This window comes from Macrotis lagotis, chromosome 1 (assembly GCF_037893015.1).
Source record: "Macrotis lagotis isolate mMagLag1 chromosome 1, bilby.v1.9.chrom.fasta, whole genome shotgun sequence".
NCBI lineage: Eukaryota > Metazoa > Chordata > Mammalia > Peramelemorphia > Peramelidae > Macrotis > Macrotis lagotis.
This window is the reverse complement of record NC_133658.1, coordinates 177685163-177700284: the sequence shown is the minus strand read 5'-3', so window position 1 is coordinate 177700284 and position 15122 is coordinate 177685163. Positions and strand designations below refer to the sequence as shown.

The following is a 15122-nucleotide window of genomic DNA, read 5'->3' as shown; positions in this document are numbered from 1 at the left end:
TGGCTGAGTTGTATATTAAAGAAAGAAAGGGATTCTACAAAACAGAGGTGAGAAGGGAGTATATTCCAAGCATGGGGGATGACCACTGCATTGTCCCTAAGAGAAGAGATACAGTGTGGTGAATGAAGATTATAGAGTAGATCAGTTTGACTGGATCAGAATAAGGGTAGGAGAATAACACATAATAAGTTTGGAAAACCAGGTTGCAGTCAGATAGCAAGGATTTTAAAAGAAACTGAGGAGTTTATTATTTATTATTTCAGAGGCAGAGACAGTGGACTTGACTAAGCAGGATCATGAAACAATCAAATCAATGCTTAAGGGAGTTTCTTTGGCAACTATGATGAGAATGAGTTGAAATATGGATAGATGATATAGGTAAACCAATTTAGAGTTTTTTGCAATAATCTAGTTTTAAGGTGATTATGTCTACTTTTTGAGTAGAGACAGGGGTTAGATAAAAGAAATGCTGTTCAGGCAGAAAAGGAAAGATTAGATAATTGAATAGATTTGTGGAGTAAAAGTGAAGAGTCAAGGATAATGCACACATATTCTTTCAATAGTGAGGGGAGTTGTTTAGAAGGAAAATGTATTTGAAGAAAAAAATCAATTTGCTCTGTTTTAGACAGATGAGTTTGATATATCTTTAGTACATCCTGTTTGAAATAGCTTGTGTTACAAGAATGAAGTTAAAGGGAGATCCACATAGGGATGATAGCTTAACCCATGGGAGCTGCTGAGATAGGGTAGACAGAGAAGAAAGCCCCAAACAGGATCTTAGAGAATATTCACAATATAGGGGCATGATATGGGAGTGTAAGATATAGGAAAATGTGTAGGAAGAAAACCAGGAGAGTTAAAGTCATGTAAACCCATAGAGAAGAGAATATCCAAAGTGTGGTAAATAGTAGTCAATGAGACCAATATAGCAAAGGGGTCAAAAACAATTAGGATTTTAAAAAGAGCATCAGATCTGACAAATAAGAGATCATTGATTACTTTCAAGAGATTAATGTCAGTTGGGTTAAGAAGTGAAAAACTAATACTGCAAAAGATTGAAGAATGAATAAGAGGAGCAGTAGAGACAATGTAGACCGCTTTTCCTAGAATTTGACTAAGAAAAGGAGAGATTTAAGATGATATTTTGAGGAAATGGGTACACAAATCATAAATTTTATCAAAAATTAATATTATCTTAACCAGGAATTTTATCTGAGCTTCTGGAGGAACTAAAACTCACCAAATTCTTGAGTTTCTTACCATGCCATATTATCTATCATAATAAACTTCAGAAATGACAACCCAATGATTTGTGTCTACCTACAGAAATTAACAGAGAAGTTCAATAAATCAATGGTATACCCAGGGGCTATACCAATGACTTTCACTGCAGAGGAGTTGGATTGCATCTTGTATTACAAGACAAGTTGTAAGATGAGCAACAATGACTCTATCACATGCTTATTAATCATACACATTGCCTGTCTCCCTCCCCTATGTCCACCCTCCTAAGCCTCATCCTTTTCCTCTTTCCTGTTCCAAAGGGGCACCACATCTAAGAATTGGCTATTGTTCCCATAGTTAGGGTGTGGTACTTGACCCTTTTCTTGTTTTTTATCATCAACCATTTTAACCTTAATATTTAGTTTTCTCCATCCCATTCTGCATTCTGCTTTCATGAAATCACTTGTGACTCAAAAATGCACTTATAAAAAGAATCTAAGAAAAGATTTGAAGAGTAAATCATTTCCTGAAGTTAATTCCCTGCTTCATGAGTCACAGTATGCTATTATAATAAACATTACACAGTATAAAATAAAAAAGAAGATAGAATCATCCAAAAAGAAGATAGAATTACTCCAAGTAGAAAAATGTCCAAACCATGTTATTCTCACAATATCATGAACTGTACCAGTCAAGGAATTTCCTGTGGTTTGGTTAAATTCAACAAATATTTACTGAGTCATTATTATGAGTATTGCACTATGTAAAGGTAAAATTAAAGTGCACCCATGCTGGGACCCTCAAAATTATTTCAGTGTCCCTTTTGGTGCCAAGTTGAGAGTGAGGCAGGAACTCACCTGAGCTCACTTGAGCTTTCCCAAATTCCACTCCAAACAACTTTCAATAACATAGAGTAAAACAGATTCAGTTTTCAACCAGTAAAGTAGTTTTCTAGCCCTATGTGCAATTTGTGAAAAATTTTTGTTGGGTGATGGGCCTAGAAAAGCTAAAAGGTGTCAGCCCTGACTTAGAGGGTCAGCCAGAAAAATGTTCTTACTAGAATTCGGGGAGTGTGATTCAATGAGCAAACCAGATATAGGCCAGGGGGCCAGCAGTGAGTGCTGCTGAGTAAGCCACCAGCAAGGCCCTGCCCCAAGTACAAACCTTCAGAGAAGCCCCAAACCCAAAGACAAGTCAGCAGCCAGTATATGCCATGAACAAGACTCTACCTGTAGTGCTGGTCAGCAGCAAGGGTATAAGCTGATAGGCAGGCCCAAGCCCCAGCTCAAGCCACAAACAAGGGCCTGTCAGTCAATGAGGTCCCATCCCCCAGGGCAGACCACTAATGTGACCCTGCTCCTTGGAGTGGGCACCACCCCTCACATTAGTAAATAGCAAGAACCCACCCTACCCACCCCAGAGTGGACCATAGCCCCAAGGCCCAGTGCAAGCTAGTAGCAAGACCCTTCTACCAATGCAAGCCAACAGCAAGGCCCCAAGCCCCCAACACAAGAAGTTTGGGACTATGTCCTTTATACTCCAGGAGTTGAGTCCTTATACATAAAATAAAAATGCACAAAATAGGCAGGAAAAATAAGCAAAAAAATGACAGAAAAGGTACTATAATGAGAGGAATAATCAATGCACAAGCATAGAAAGGGCAACAATGTTAAAATAGATATATGTGAAGCTTCAAAGAAAAATGTGAATTGGTCTCAAGCCGAATAAGAACCCGTAGTAGAGGTACAAGCTGCTCTATTGACCTGTATCTACCCTGCATGCTTTCCCCAGTCTACCAGACCCAGGAGTTCCATAGTCCTTTACTGATTCCTTGGGCCCCCATTGTGCTACAAACTGGGTCCTAGATTCCAAAGAAGCAGTCAATGCTAGTGCCATCACTGCCACAGAAGGCATCATCTGTTGGGATTCCAGCGTTGGAGACCCAAGGGCAGTCAACACATACCAGGTTCTCTTCAGATCACGAGGTGGAATGGCTCTGAAGTCCGAGGCTATCTGGAATGCAAGCCAAAGATTAAGGCAGAGACAATCCTGGAGTCAGAGCTTCAGATGGCATTGGGGGGGGGGCAGCCTAGAGCAAAGAACAGTTGCAGTCAAAACTTCAACAGCTTGGGGGAGATCCAGGCTTAGGCCAAAGCTACACCAGAATCAGTTTTTTTTTCTATCAAACAAGCCAGTGCCTTGGAAAAGACTTTCCAGAAAAACACCCAACCCTCCTTTGGAGATACAGTCAGTTGGCCCAGGAGTTGAGAATCATCAAGGTCCAGTATCAAGTGATTGCTGCCTTTTTCTGTATAGTTTGAGATCTGGGATTGTTGGACTCCTTTGCTGACTTTCTTTCTGATAAGTTCACCTAACTCTAATCACACTGCCAATAGTTACCATTTCCTATATAGCACACTTAATAGATATTCTTAATTAGATATTCTGTCACATTCATGTGTCACTCATCCACTTTGCAGTTCTTTGCTAAGACAGAAAGAAACTCTAGAAATATTTTGGTATCTACCAGATGCTCTCAGCCATTCTCGTCCTAACCTTTGGATATCAACTTTCAGATACTTTGAGCTTTCTTTACATCATTCCATATGGTTTTGCAGAATGATCCAACCAATTTAAAGTGTGCCAACAATGCATTAGTGGTCCAAAACACCTCTGACCAAGATCAGCTGTTTCCATCTTTTATTTTCTTTGCCAAATATTCTAAGTGCCAGTTGAAACTTTAGAATTTTTTGGTCTTTATTTCTATGGCATGGTGGATACAGTGCTGGGCCTGAAGTAAAAAAGACCTGAGTCCAAATCATGCCTCAGAAACTTACTAGCTATGTGACCCTGGTCAAGACACTTAACTTCTGTTTGCCTTCATTCCTCATCTGTAAAATGAACTGGCAGAGGAAATGGCAAATCATTCCAAAATCTTAGCAAAGAAGACCCCAATTTACATCATGAAAGTTGGATATAACTGGCAAATGATTCAACAACAATTTTTAATTATTATTAATAATTTGGAACAATGTTAAATCTGCTAGTTAATAGTTGAAAATTCTTCTGAGAACTATTAATATTCCTTTGTTTCTATTGTTGGGTCAAAGGGTATAGGCAGTTTAATAGCTCTTTATATTTAATTTCAGCTTGCTTTCCAAAATGGTTGGATCAGTTCACAGTTTTACCAACAATGTATTCGCATTCCAATTTTTCTACATCACCACCAACATTTATCTCTTTCTCCTTCAATCATTTTAGTTAATCGGGTAGGTGTAAAATGATATCTCAAGATTGTTTTAGTTTGCATGGCTCTAATCAATAATGATTAAGAGCAGCTTTTGATATATCTAAAAATTGTTTTGATTTCTTCTTTGAAAAATACCCTACTCATATCTTTTGACCATTTGTCAATTGGGGAATAAGTAATTTTCTTATAGATTTGATAAAATGCTTTTTATAGTTGAGATATGAAATCTTTTTCTGAGAAACTCTCTATAAATTTTTCTGTTTTCCTTCTGATCTTATTGACCTTTGTTTATTTGTGCAAAACTTTTTAATTCAATGTAATTGAAATTATCCACTTTATACCCAACTTTAATCTCTATCTCTTATCTATTCACAAGTTGTTCACTCATCTATAAATCTGATAAATAATATATTCCATGGCCTTCTAATTTTCTTGTAATATTTATCTTTATATATAAGTTATATGTCCATTTTGACTTCATCTTAGTGAATGGTATAAGATGTTGATCTACCTATGTCTATAATGGTCTACCACAACTGGTCTATTTTCAAAGGTGATTGAGGAAAAAAAAAACCTATATGTTCTTAAATGCTTATTGTAGCTTTCTTTTAGGTGGCAAAGAACTAGAAATTACAGGAATGCCCATCAATTGGGGAGTGGCTAAACAAATTAAGATATATAATTGTGATAGAATAGTATTGTGCTATAAGAAATGCTAAGCTCAATGATATTAGAAAAACATGGAAGGGTTCATAAAATATTGAAGAGTATAATGATCAGAAACAACAGAACATTGTGCACAATAACAGCAATACTATTTTAAGAACAGCTTTGAGTAAATAAATCATTTTGACTATTATAAATATCCAAACTAACAATAAAAAACATATGAAGAAAGATGCTATCTGCATCCAGAAAAAGAACTACTAATAAATGTATAGAAGAATTATATATATATATATATATATATATATATATATATGTATATATTTGTATCTTTGTACATATATAAAAACACAGTCACCCTTTTGTGTTCAATGGTAGTCATCTGTTGGGGAGGGGAGAAAGGAAGAAAAAAAGAAAAATATAACAATTTTATTAAGGATTTAAAAGGAATAGCAATAATAGATATGCAGCTTCATGGAAAATCATCTTTTTATTATATTATACTTTGGAAATGCAATTTTAGTTCATAAATTAAAACAAAAAAAATTGTTAAGAAAAAAGAAAACAAAAAGAAGTCCTGGAAGATTTCAAAAAAAGACTTTAAAAACCAAATAAATGAAGTAGAAGAAAATAAAGCAAGAAAATCATGAAAAAAGTTAACCACTTCATAAAAGAAACCCAAAAATGGAAAAATAAATATAAAAAATCTTTAAGATTGCAGAAAATGTGAAATTTCTCATTAGCAAAAACTGAACTGAAAAATAGATTGAGAACTAATTTAAGAATGCTTGGACATCTTATCTCAAGAAATTATCAAGGAAAAATGCCCTGATATTCTAGAACCAAAGGATAAAACAGAAATTGAAAGAATCCACTGATTTGGGACCTCCTGAAGGAGGTCCCAAAATGAAAACTCCCAGGAATTTTATAGTCAAATTCTAGAGCCCCCTAGCCTAAGGAGAAAATACCACAAGCAGCCAGAAAGAAAACATTCAAATATTCTGGAAACACATAGACAGGATTACATAGGATTGAGCAGTTTCAATATTTCAGAGGGCTCAGAACATGACATTCTGAAAGGAAAAGAAGCTTGGATTACAACCAAGAATCACCTACCCAGCAAAAATAAATATGATCCTTCAGTGTAAAAAAAATGAATTTTTAAAGAAATGGAGAATTTTCAAGCTTTTCTAATTTAAGGACCAAAGTTGAACAAAATAATTTCAAATACAAGATTAAAAAGAAGCATAAAAATTTAAACAGGAAAGAGAAAACATAAGAGATTCCATAAGTTTATTTCTACATGAGAAGATGATATTTGTAACTCTTAACTTTATCACTATTATGGAAATTTAGAGGAGGTATATATAAAAAGTACAGGTGTGAGTTGACTTTGATGTAATGATATAAAAAAATTAAGGGGTGAGAAAGAAGATTGCACTGAGAAAAGAGAGAAGGGAGTAGAATGGGGTAAATTACCTCACATAAAAGAGGTGTGAAAGAGCTATTATAGTAGAGGCAACAATAGGAGAGGGGGATGACAGGCATCCCTTGTACTCATTAAAATTGGCTCAGAGAGGTAATAACATACACACTCAGTTGAATATAGAAATCTGTCATTCTATTGGGAAATAAAAAAGAAAGACTGTGGGACACCCCAGAGCTTGCCCTGATGAAGACAGACCACTGACTCGGGCATCAGGAGGGCAGCAGATGGGAGTGGGTGGCAATGCCAGCCTCCACACCAAGTCCGTGGAGCTCATGGCCAAAGCTGCCAGAGCAGCCCACCTGGGTCAGGATTGGACACCAACAGTGTCTCCGAGGTGCTGGGGTGACTGAAGCTGCTGGAAGTGGCCCATTCTGTGATGGAGCTCAGTGTCTGGAAGCAGGCTCACTCTGGAGCCAGTAACCAGGAAGAGACCCTCACTCTGGACCTGGACACTGAAGACTTTGACTATGCCATGGCTGAAGTGGAGTGAGAAGAGGCCAAGGTACCAAAACCCTAGAGGAGATCCACAGACTCAGTTCCTCGATTGGTGTGTCACCACAGGAGCAAATACCTGGCAAACTGATTGTATACCTGAAGCTCTTTAGGCCTCAGAACTACCTATGTCTATTAGAAGCAGCCACATGGAAGAATGATGAACAAGGGGTCTGCAGTTGTATAGATTAGACAGCTACAACATGAAAAAAATGAGGATAAGAGAAAGCAGAAGGGTGGCTAGGTGGCACAGTGGATAGAGCACCAGCCCTGGAGTCAGGAGGGCCTGAGTTCAAATTCTGACTAAGACACTTAATAAGTACCTAGCTGTGTGGCATTGGGCAAGCCACTTAACCCCATTGCCTTGCAAAAAAAAAAAGAGAGAGAGAAAACAGAAACAGAGAGAGTGATAGAATGGAGGGAGGTTTGGAGGAAGCAATGATCAAAAGTAAAACATTTCATTTGTGAGGAGGGACAGGTTGAAAAGTGAGAGAGACAAGAATAACCAGGAAAAAATAGGATGGAGGAAATACATTAGTTATCAAAACTGTAAAGGTGAATGGGAGGGGTGGCTAGTTGGCACAGTGGATAAAGCACTGGCCCTGGAGTCAGGAGTACTTGGGTTCAAATCCAGTCTCAGATACTTAATAATTACCTAGCTAGGTGGCCTTGGGCAAGCCACTTAACCCCATTTGCCTTGCAAAAAAAAAATAAAAAATAAAAAATAAATTCACCCATGAAACAAAAGTGGACAGCAGAAAGGATTAAAAACAAAATCCTGGGGGGGCAGAGCCAAGATAGCGACAAGAATGGATCGTGACTTAGGCGCTCTCTCATAAAACTCATAAAGCTAAGGACTCTAACTAAATTTTCGAGAGACAGAATCCACAGAGGGACCCAGTGAGGCAGTTCTCCTACTCAAGGTAACCTGGAAAAGAGCAGAAAGACTCTGCTCCCCGGGGTCGGAGGGGCGGCCAGCCAGAGGGGTGGCCCACCAGAGCAAAAGAACTTGAGCCTCCTGGAGGCAGCCCCAGGGCACTGGGAGCCAGCAGCTCACAGCAGCAGGGGAGTCTCCTGAGCTAAGCCCCCTGGGGAGCACCAGGAACAAATTGGGGGAACAGCAGGGGACCTCTGCCAGAGTGAGCACATGAAGACCAGCCCTCAGGGTACACAGAGAGCAGCATGGCCAGCACAGCCCAGTTCCAGGAAACATAAGCAGGCAGAGCCAGTAAGCAGGAGCCCCCAGGGCATGAGCCCATTGAACCTAGGGAGGAAGTGAAGAGAGAGAGACTGCCCATCTCTGTCCTCTGACCCTGGAACAGGACTCTGGGGTTCTGAACACATTCAGATCCTGATCGCAGTCTAGGCCCCCCCCAATAGAGCAGCAGGACCCCCCCACCTCAACCCCGTGGCAGAGGGGGGAACTTATGGTCATTCACAGACCAGGATGAAGGACAGAGCCTCACACACTGAGACCCTTGTGGGAGTGTCCCAAAAGCACAGGAAGCACCCCCCCAAAACAGGCTTAGGCTGGGAAAATGAGCAAACAGAGAAATAAGAGGAAGACCATTGAGAAATATTTTGCATATCAGCCCAAGAAGGATCAAAATACTCAGTCTGAAGATGAGGAAGCAAAAGCTTCTGCATCTAAAGACTCCAAGAAAAACAGAAATTGGGCTCAGTCTATGACAGAGCTCAAAAAAGACTTTGAAAATCAAATGAGGGAGTTAGAAGGAAAAACTGAGAAAAGAAATGAGAGAGCTGCAGGAAAAACATGAAAATGAAGTCAGCAGCCTAGTCAAGGAAATCCAAAAAAAAAAAAATGCTGAAGAAAATACCATGCTAAAAACCAGCTTAGGTCAAATGGACAAAAGAGTTCAAAAAGTTATTGAGGAGAAGAATGCTTTAAAAAAGCAAAATTGGCCAGATGGAAAAAAAGATAAGAAAACTCTCTGAAGAGAACAAATCCTTGAAAGAATAGAACTCAGGGAGACTGATGAATTTACAAGAAACCAGGACTCAATATTTCAAAACCAAAAAAATAAAAATTAGAAGAAAATGTGAAACATCTCATTGAAAAAACAACTGATGTGGAAAACAGACTTAGGAAAGATAATTTAAAAATTATTGGAATTGGAATACCTGAAAGTCATGATCAGGAAAAGAGCCTTGACATCATTTTCAAAGAATTACTACAGGAAAATTGGCCTGATATTCTAGAAGCAGAGGGCAAAATAGAAATGGAGAGAATCCACCGATCCCCCCGAGAAAGAGATCCCAAAAAACCAACCCCCAGGAATATTATAGCCAAGTTCCAGAACTATCAAGTCAAAGAGAAAATATTACAAGCAGCCAGAAGGACACAGTTCAAATATCATGGAGATGCAGCCAGGATCACACAGGACTTAGGAGCAACTACATTAAAAGCTCACAGGGCTTGGAATATAATATACCGGAAGGCAGAAGAGCTTGGAATGCAGCCAAGAATCAACTACCCAGCAAGGCTGAATGTCCTCTTCCAGGGAAAAAGATGGACTTTCAATGAACCATGGGAATTTCAAATGTTCCTGTTGGAATGGCCAGAACTGAACAGAAGGTTTGATCTTCAGATACAGGACTCAGGTGAAGCATGGAGATTGAAGGAGAGGAGGGAAATATGAGGGACTTAATGAAGATGAATTGAATGTATTCTTGCATAGAAAAATGACACTGATAATACTCATATGAACCTTCTCAGTTAATAGAGCAGGTAGAAGGAGCTTTTATAGTTGAAGCACAGGAGAAAGCTGAATTTGAAGATAAAATATGGTGTAAAAATGGAGTCAATAGAAAAAAGGGAAATGTAATGGGAGAAAGAAAAAGGAGAGGGGGGAAAAGGCCAGGATATTTCATATAATAAGATTTTTCTTTATTACAATGAGCTATTGCAATGATATGGAAGGAGGGAAGGCGAGGGGGAATGAGGGAATCTTCGCTCTCATCAGAAGTGGCTAGGAGAGGAAACAGCATATATACTCAATGGGGTATAGGCATCTGGAGTAAGAAGGAGGGGGACACAGGGGGAGGGCGGTGATGTGAGTGATGGAGGAGAGGATGGACCATGGGGGGAGAGTAGTCAGATATAACACATTTTCTTTTTTACTTCTTGCAAGGTGCTGGGATTAGAATGCCTGTCCACAACTATAGGGCCAGTTGGATGCTGGGCCTAAGGGGTGGTATGGGGGCTCAGGGCCTCTTGGCCCCAGAGCCGGGGATCTGTCTGCTGCGCCACTCAGCTACCCTACAGCAGAGTCAGAGTGAAAGGACAGAGAAAATATAGTACATGGTAGTGGAGAAATACGAAACGAGGGAGTTGTGATCAGCAATGGCAACGGTAGAAAAATATGGAAGTAACTTTTGTGATGGACTTATCATAAAGAATGTGATCCACCCACGACAGAGTTGTTGGTGTTGGAACAAAGACTCAAGAACATTTTTCATTATTATTGTTTGGGGGGAGGGGTGCAGGGCAAATGGGGCTGGGTGGCCTGCCTGGGGCCACATAGCAGGGTGATCGTTGGGTGTCTGGGGCTGGATTTGGACCCAGGTGCTCCTGGCTCAAGGGCCAACGCTCTGTCTGCCACCCAGCCACCCCTACTATTATTACTATTTTATTTTAGTTTGGGTCTTTTTTTTCATTTTTGGTTTTTTTCAGGGCAGTGGGGTTTGGGTGGCTTGCATATTACATGGCTGGGTGATTGTTGGGTGTATGGGGCCGGATGTGGGCTCAGGTGCTCATGTTTCCAGGGCTGGTGCTCTGTCCATTGCACCACCTGGCCATACCTACAATTATTACTATTATTTTTTTTTAATTTTTTTCTCTCCCCTTTACTTTATCACTCAAGCAAGTCTATATTTATGGGGAGGAGGGGGTATTTCGTTTACTCTTAAACAAGTATATTTTATTAATGTATAAAAAAATTATTTGTACAAAATGAGAATAAATATTAAATACAATTAATTATTTGGTTTAAAAAAATCCTATATTATGTCATTTACAAGAAACACATATGAAGCACAGAGACACTGAAGCAGAATCTATTATATTTCAGTTTAAAGGACTTATTTCTCAAATATATAGTTAAATTTATAATTATATGAGTCATTCCCCAGTCAATAAAAGACATAAGGCTATGAATAGTCAATTTTCAGACTGATTAAAGAAAATCGCATTAAAACTGAGGTACTACCTCACACCTATCAGTTTGGTTAATCTGACAGAAATGGAAATGATAAATATTGGAGGGAACTTGGGAAAATTGGGAAAATTCGGAGACTGTAATGCAATGTTGGAGGAATTACAAAGTGAATCAACCATTCTAGAAAGTAATTTGTAGCTATCCCCAAAGACTTATAAAACTGTGCATACCCTTTGATCCAGTAATCCCACTACTTAAATCTGTATTCTCAAAAGATCTACAAAAAAGGGAAAAGAACTGTTTGTAGAAAAATATTTATAGCAGCTCTTTTTGTGATGACTAAGAATTGGACATTTCAGGAATGCCCATCAATTGGAGAATGACTAAACAAGGTATGGGATATGATTATAATAGAATATTATTTTGCTATAAGAAATGACAAGCAGGATAATTTCAGGAAAACCTCTAAAGATTTATATGAATTAATGTAAAGTGAGGAAAATGAGGAAAACATTGTGCACAGTACCAGCAATATTCTATATTGAGGAGCTGCGAATGACTGCTATTTTCAGCAATACATGATCCAAGACAATTTCAAGGCCTTATAATAAAAAATGCTATCCACCTCTAGAAAAAAGATGACAACATCTGAATATAGATGAAGAAGCCACATGGCCATGTATAAGTCCTTTAAACCCACTGAGCTTCAACTGGTTCATCTGTAAAATGGAACAAATAATATTTGTAATATTACCTAACAAGGTTATTGTAAGGAAAATGCTTTGTAAATAGAAAAATACCATATAAACATAATACCATATCCTCTAAGAAAATCAGTTCATTCATTTCAATAATCATTAAGACTTCTATGTTCCAAGTCCTGAGAACACAAAACCAAAAATGAGACAGTATTTACCCACCAAGAACTTAATTTTATTGGAAGATAAAACAATTTCATTGAAAACTGAATACCAAATATATACAAAATTTCCTAGGAGGAAGAGTGCTAGCAGTTGGGGCAATCAGGCTTGAACTTTGAAGGAAGTCAAGTTTTGTATGAGGCAGAAGAGAAGAATGAATTCTAGCCTTAGAAGATGAGTCTGTGCAAAAGCACAAAGAAAAATGATGTCTCTAGAGACAGTAATAAAGTCAGTTTGGCTTGATCACAAAGTAAATAAATAGGAGTAATATATAGTAAGACTGGAAAGATGTATTGGAGCCAAGTTATGAAGAGTTTTTAAATGTGAAAGGTAATACTGGAAAAAATAGAAAGGAAGGAAGCTGTAGTGATAATTCATCTCAAACTATACAAAAAAGCAAAAAAAAAACTTCAAAAGTAAGATCGATTAAAATTAAATTTTGACAGTTGACTAGTGGAACTATTAGGAAATACAGTGCTCAAGGATTCTAATCACTGGGAGTACTAGAAAGCAGTCTTACAGAAATTAGGTTTAAACAAAATCTGTGTCTGTGTGTGTGTGTGTGTGTGTATTAGAGAAGTACTATGTCTTTTACAATTATGGATGGGGAAGAGTTCTTGGTCAGATAAGAGATTGAGAGAATTCCAATGTATAAAATTGAAAAGGCTTCCAATAAAATCAATGCTGCTAAAATTAGTAGGAAAAATAGTTAATTTGTTAAAAAAAATTTGCAGCAAAGTACTCATATAAAAATCTTCTTCCAAGGGTGGGAAATTGATTCTCATAACCGAGAATAAGGGTTATTTTCCAGTAAATGAATGTCCAAAATGTAATAGGCATGTTCTCAAAAGAAAGGCAAGAATATGACCAGAAAGGAGAATGATCAATGTTGGAAGGGATGCGGGAAATCTGGGACACCAATACATTGTTGGTGGAGCTGTAAACTCATACAGCCTTTCTAGAGAGCAATTTGGGATTATGCCCAAAGGGCAACAAAAATGTGCATACCCTTTGACCCAGCAATACCACTACTGGGTCCATACCCTGAAGAGAAGATAAAAAAGGGTAAAAACATCACTTGTACAAAAATATTCATATCAGGCCTGTTTGTAGTGGCAAAAAAATTGGAAATTAAGTGAATGTCCTTCAATTGGGGAATAACAAACTGTGGTATATGTATATCATGAAACACTATTGTTCTAATAGAAATCAGGAAGGATGGGAATTTAGGGAAGCCTGGAAAGGTTTGCATGAACTGATGCTAAGCGAGATGAGCAGAACCAGAAAAACATTGTACACTCTAATAGCAATATGGTAGTGATAAACAATACTGTTGAATTTGCTAATCCCTTCAGTGCAACAACCAGGGACAATTTTGAGCAATCTGCAATGGAGAATTCCATCTGTATCCAGAGAAAGAATTATGGACTTTGAACAAAGATCAAAAACTATTGCTGTCAAATTAGGGGGAAAAGTATTATTTTACTATCTCATACTTTATTTTTCTTCCTTAAGGATATGATTTCTCAGTCATCACATTAAACTGAGATCAATGTATAACATGGAACCAATGTAAAGGCTAACAGAATGCCTTCTGTGGGGGGGAGGGAAGCAAGAATGGGAGAAAATTGTAAAACTCAAAATAAATAAAATCTTTCTTAAAAAAAAAAAAAAGGGGGGGGGGTGGCTAGGTGTCCTAGTGGCTAGAGCACCAGCCCTAGAGTCAGGAGTACCTGAGTTCAAATCTGGCCTGAGACACTTAATCATTACCTAGCTGTGTGGCCTTGGGCAAGCCATTTAACCCCATTGTCTTGCAGAAACCTAAAGAAATAAAAATTTAAAAAAAGGCAAGCATAAAAAATTGCATGTAAAAGTGCTACAAATTACTCATAAAAATAGAAATGCACATTTTTAAAAAATTCCTCTTTTAATGCATCTGATTAATAAAGATAATAAAGAAAATGACAGCTGTTGGAGGGATTATATGAGGACAGATACTAAAATGCTACTGGAGGAACACAAAATCTCAATCAATAAATAAATATTTATTTTATTCTAAGTACTTAGATACAAAAAGAAACAAAAGACAGTCCCTGCATGCAAAGAGTTTACAATCTAATGGGAGAAGACAACATGTAAACAGATATGCACAAATAAACTAATTAAAAATAAACAGAAGGTAATTTACAGAGAAAAGATATTACAATTAAGGACTGGGGAAGGCTTCCTACTGAAGGTAGGATTTCAATAAGAATTTAAAGGAAAGCAGCAAGATCAGTAGTCAGAACTGAGGAAGAAGAGTGTTCCCAGAATGGGGAATAATCAGAGAGAATACCCTGATCCAAGAGATGAAGTGTTATGTTTGTGAAACTGGGAAGAGGCCAGTGTCACTGAACTGAACACTACATACTGAGTAGTAGAGTATAAGAAGTCTGGAGGAAAGGTAGGAGAGAACTAGATTATGTAGGGCTTTGAATGACAAACAGAGCATTTTATATTTGCTCCCAGAAACAACAACAACAACAACAAAAACCACAGGACTTTACTGAGTAGATGGGTGACATAATCAGACCTGCACTTTAAGAAAATCCCTTCTGTGGGTGACTGGAAGATGGATTGGACTGGGGAAAGACTAGAGGCAGGCTTACTCACAGTAATAATCAAGCCAAAAGGTGATAAGGGTCTAGGCTAAGGTCTAATGTCAAAGAAAAAAGAGGTGTATTTGATAGCTGTTGAAAAGGTGAAATCAATAGCCCTCGGCAACATCCTGGATAAGAGAAGTAAGAAGTAATGAAGAATCCAGGATGACTCCCAGACTGTGAACCTAGTTGACTTGGGTGAGCAGTGTTGCCCTCTACAGAAACAGGGAAGGTAGGAGTGCTGAGGGATTACGGTGAAAGGCA

General features: G+C 38.1%; 1 pseudogene; it reads left to right on the top strand.

The window, feature by feature from the left end:
- The first annotated feature begins 2271 nt into the window (after nucleotides 1-2271).
- On the top strand, nucleotides 2272-7313 carry LOC141518890 (thiamine-triphosphatase-like; annotated as a pseudogene).
- The last annotated feature ends 7809 nt before the right edge of the window (nucleotides 7314-15122 follow it).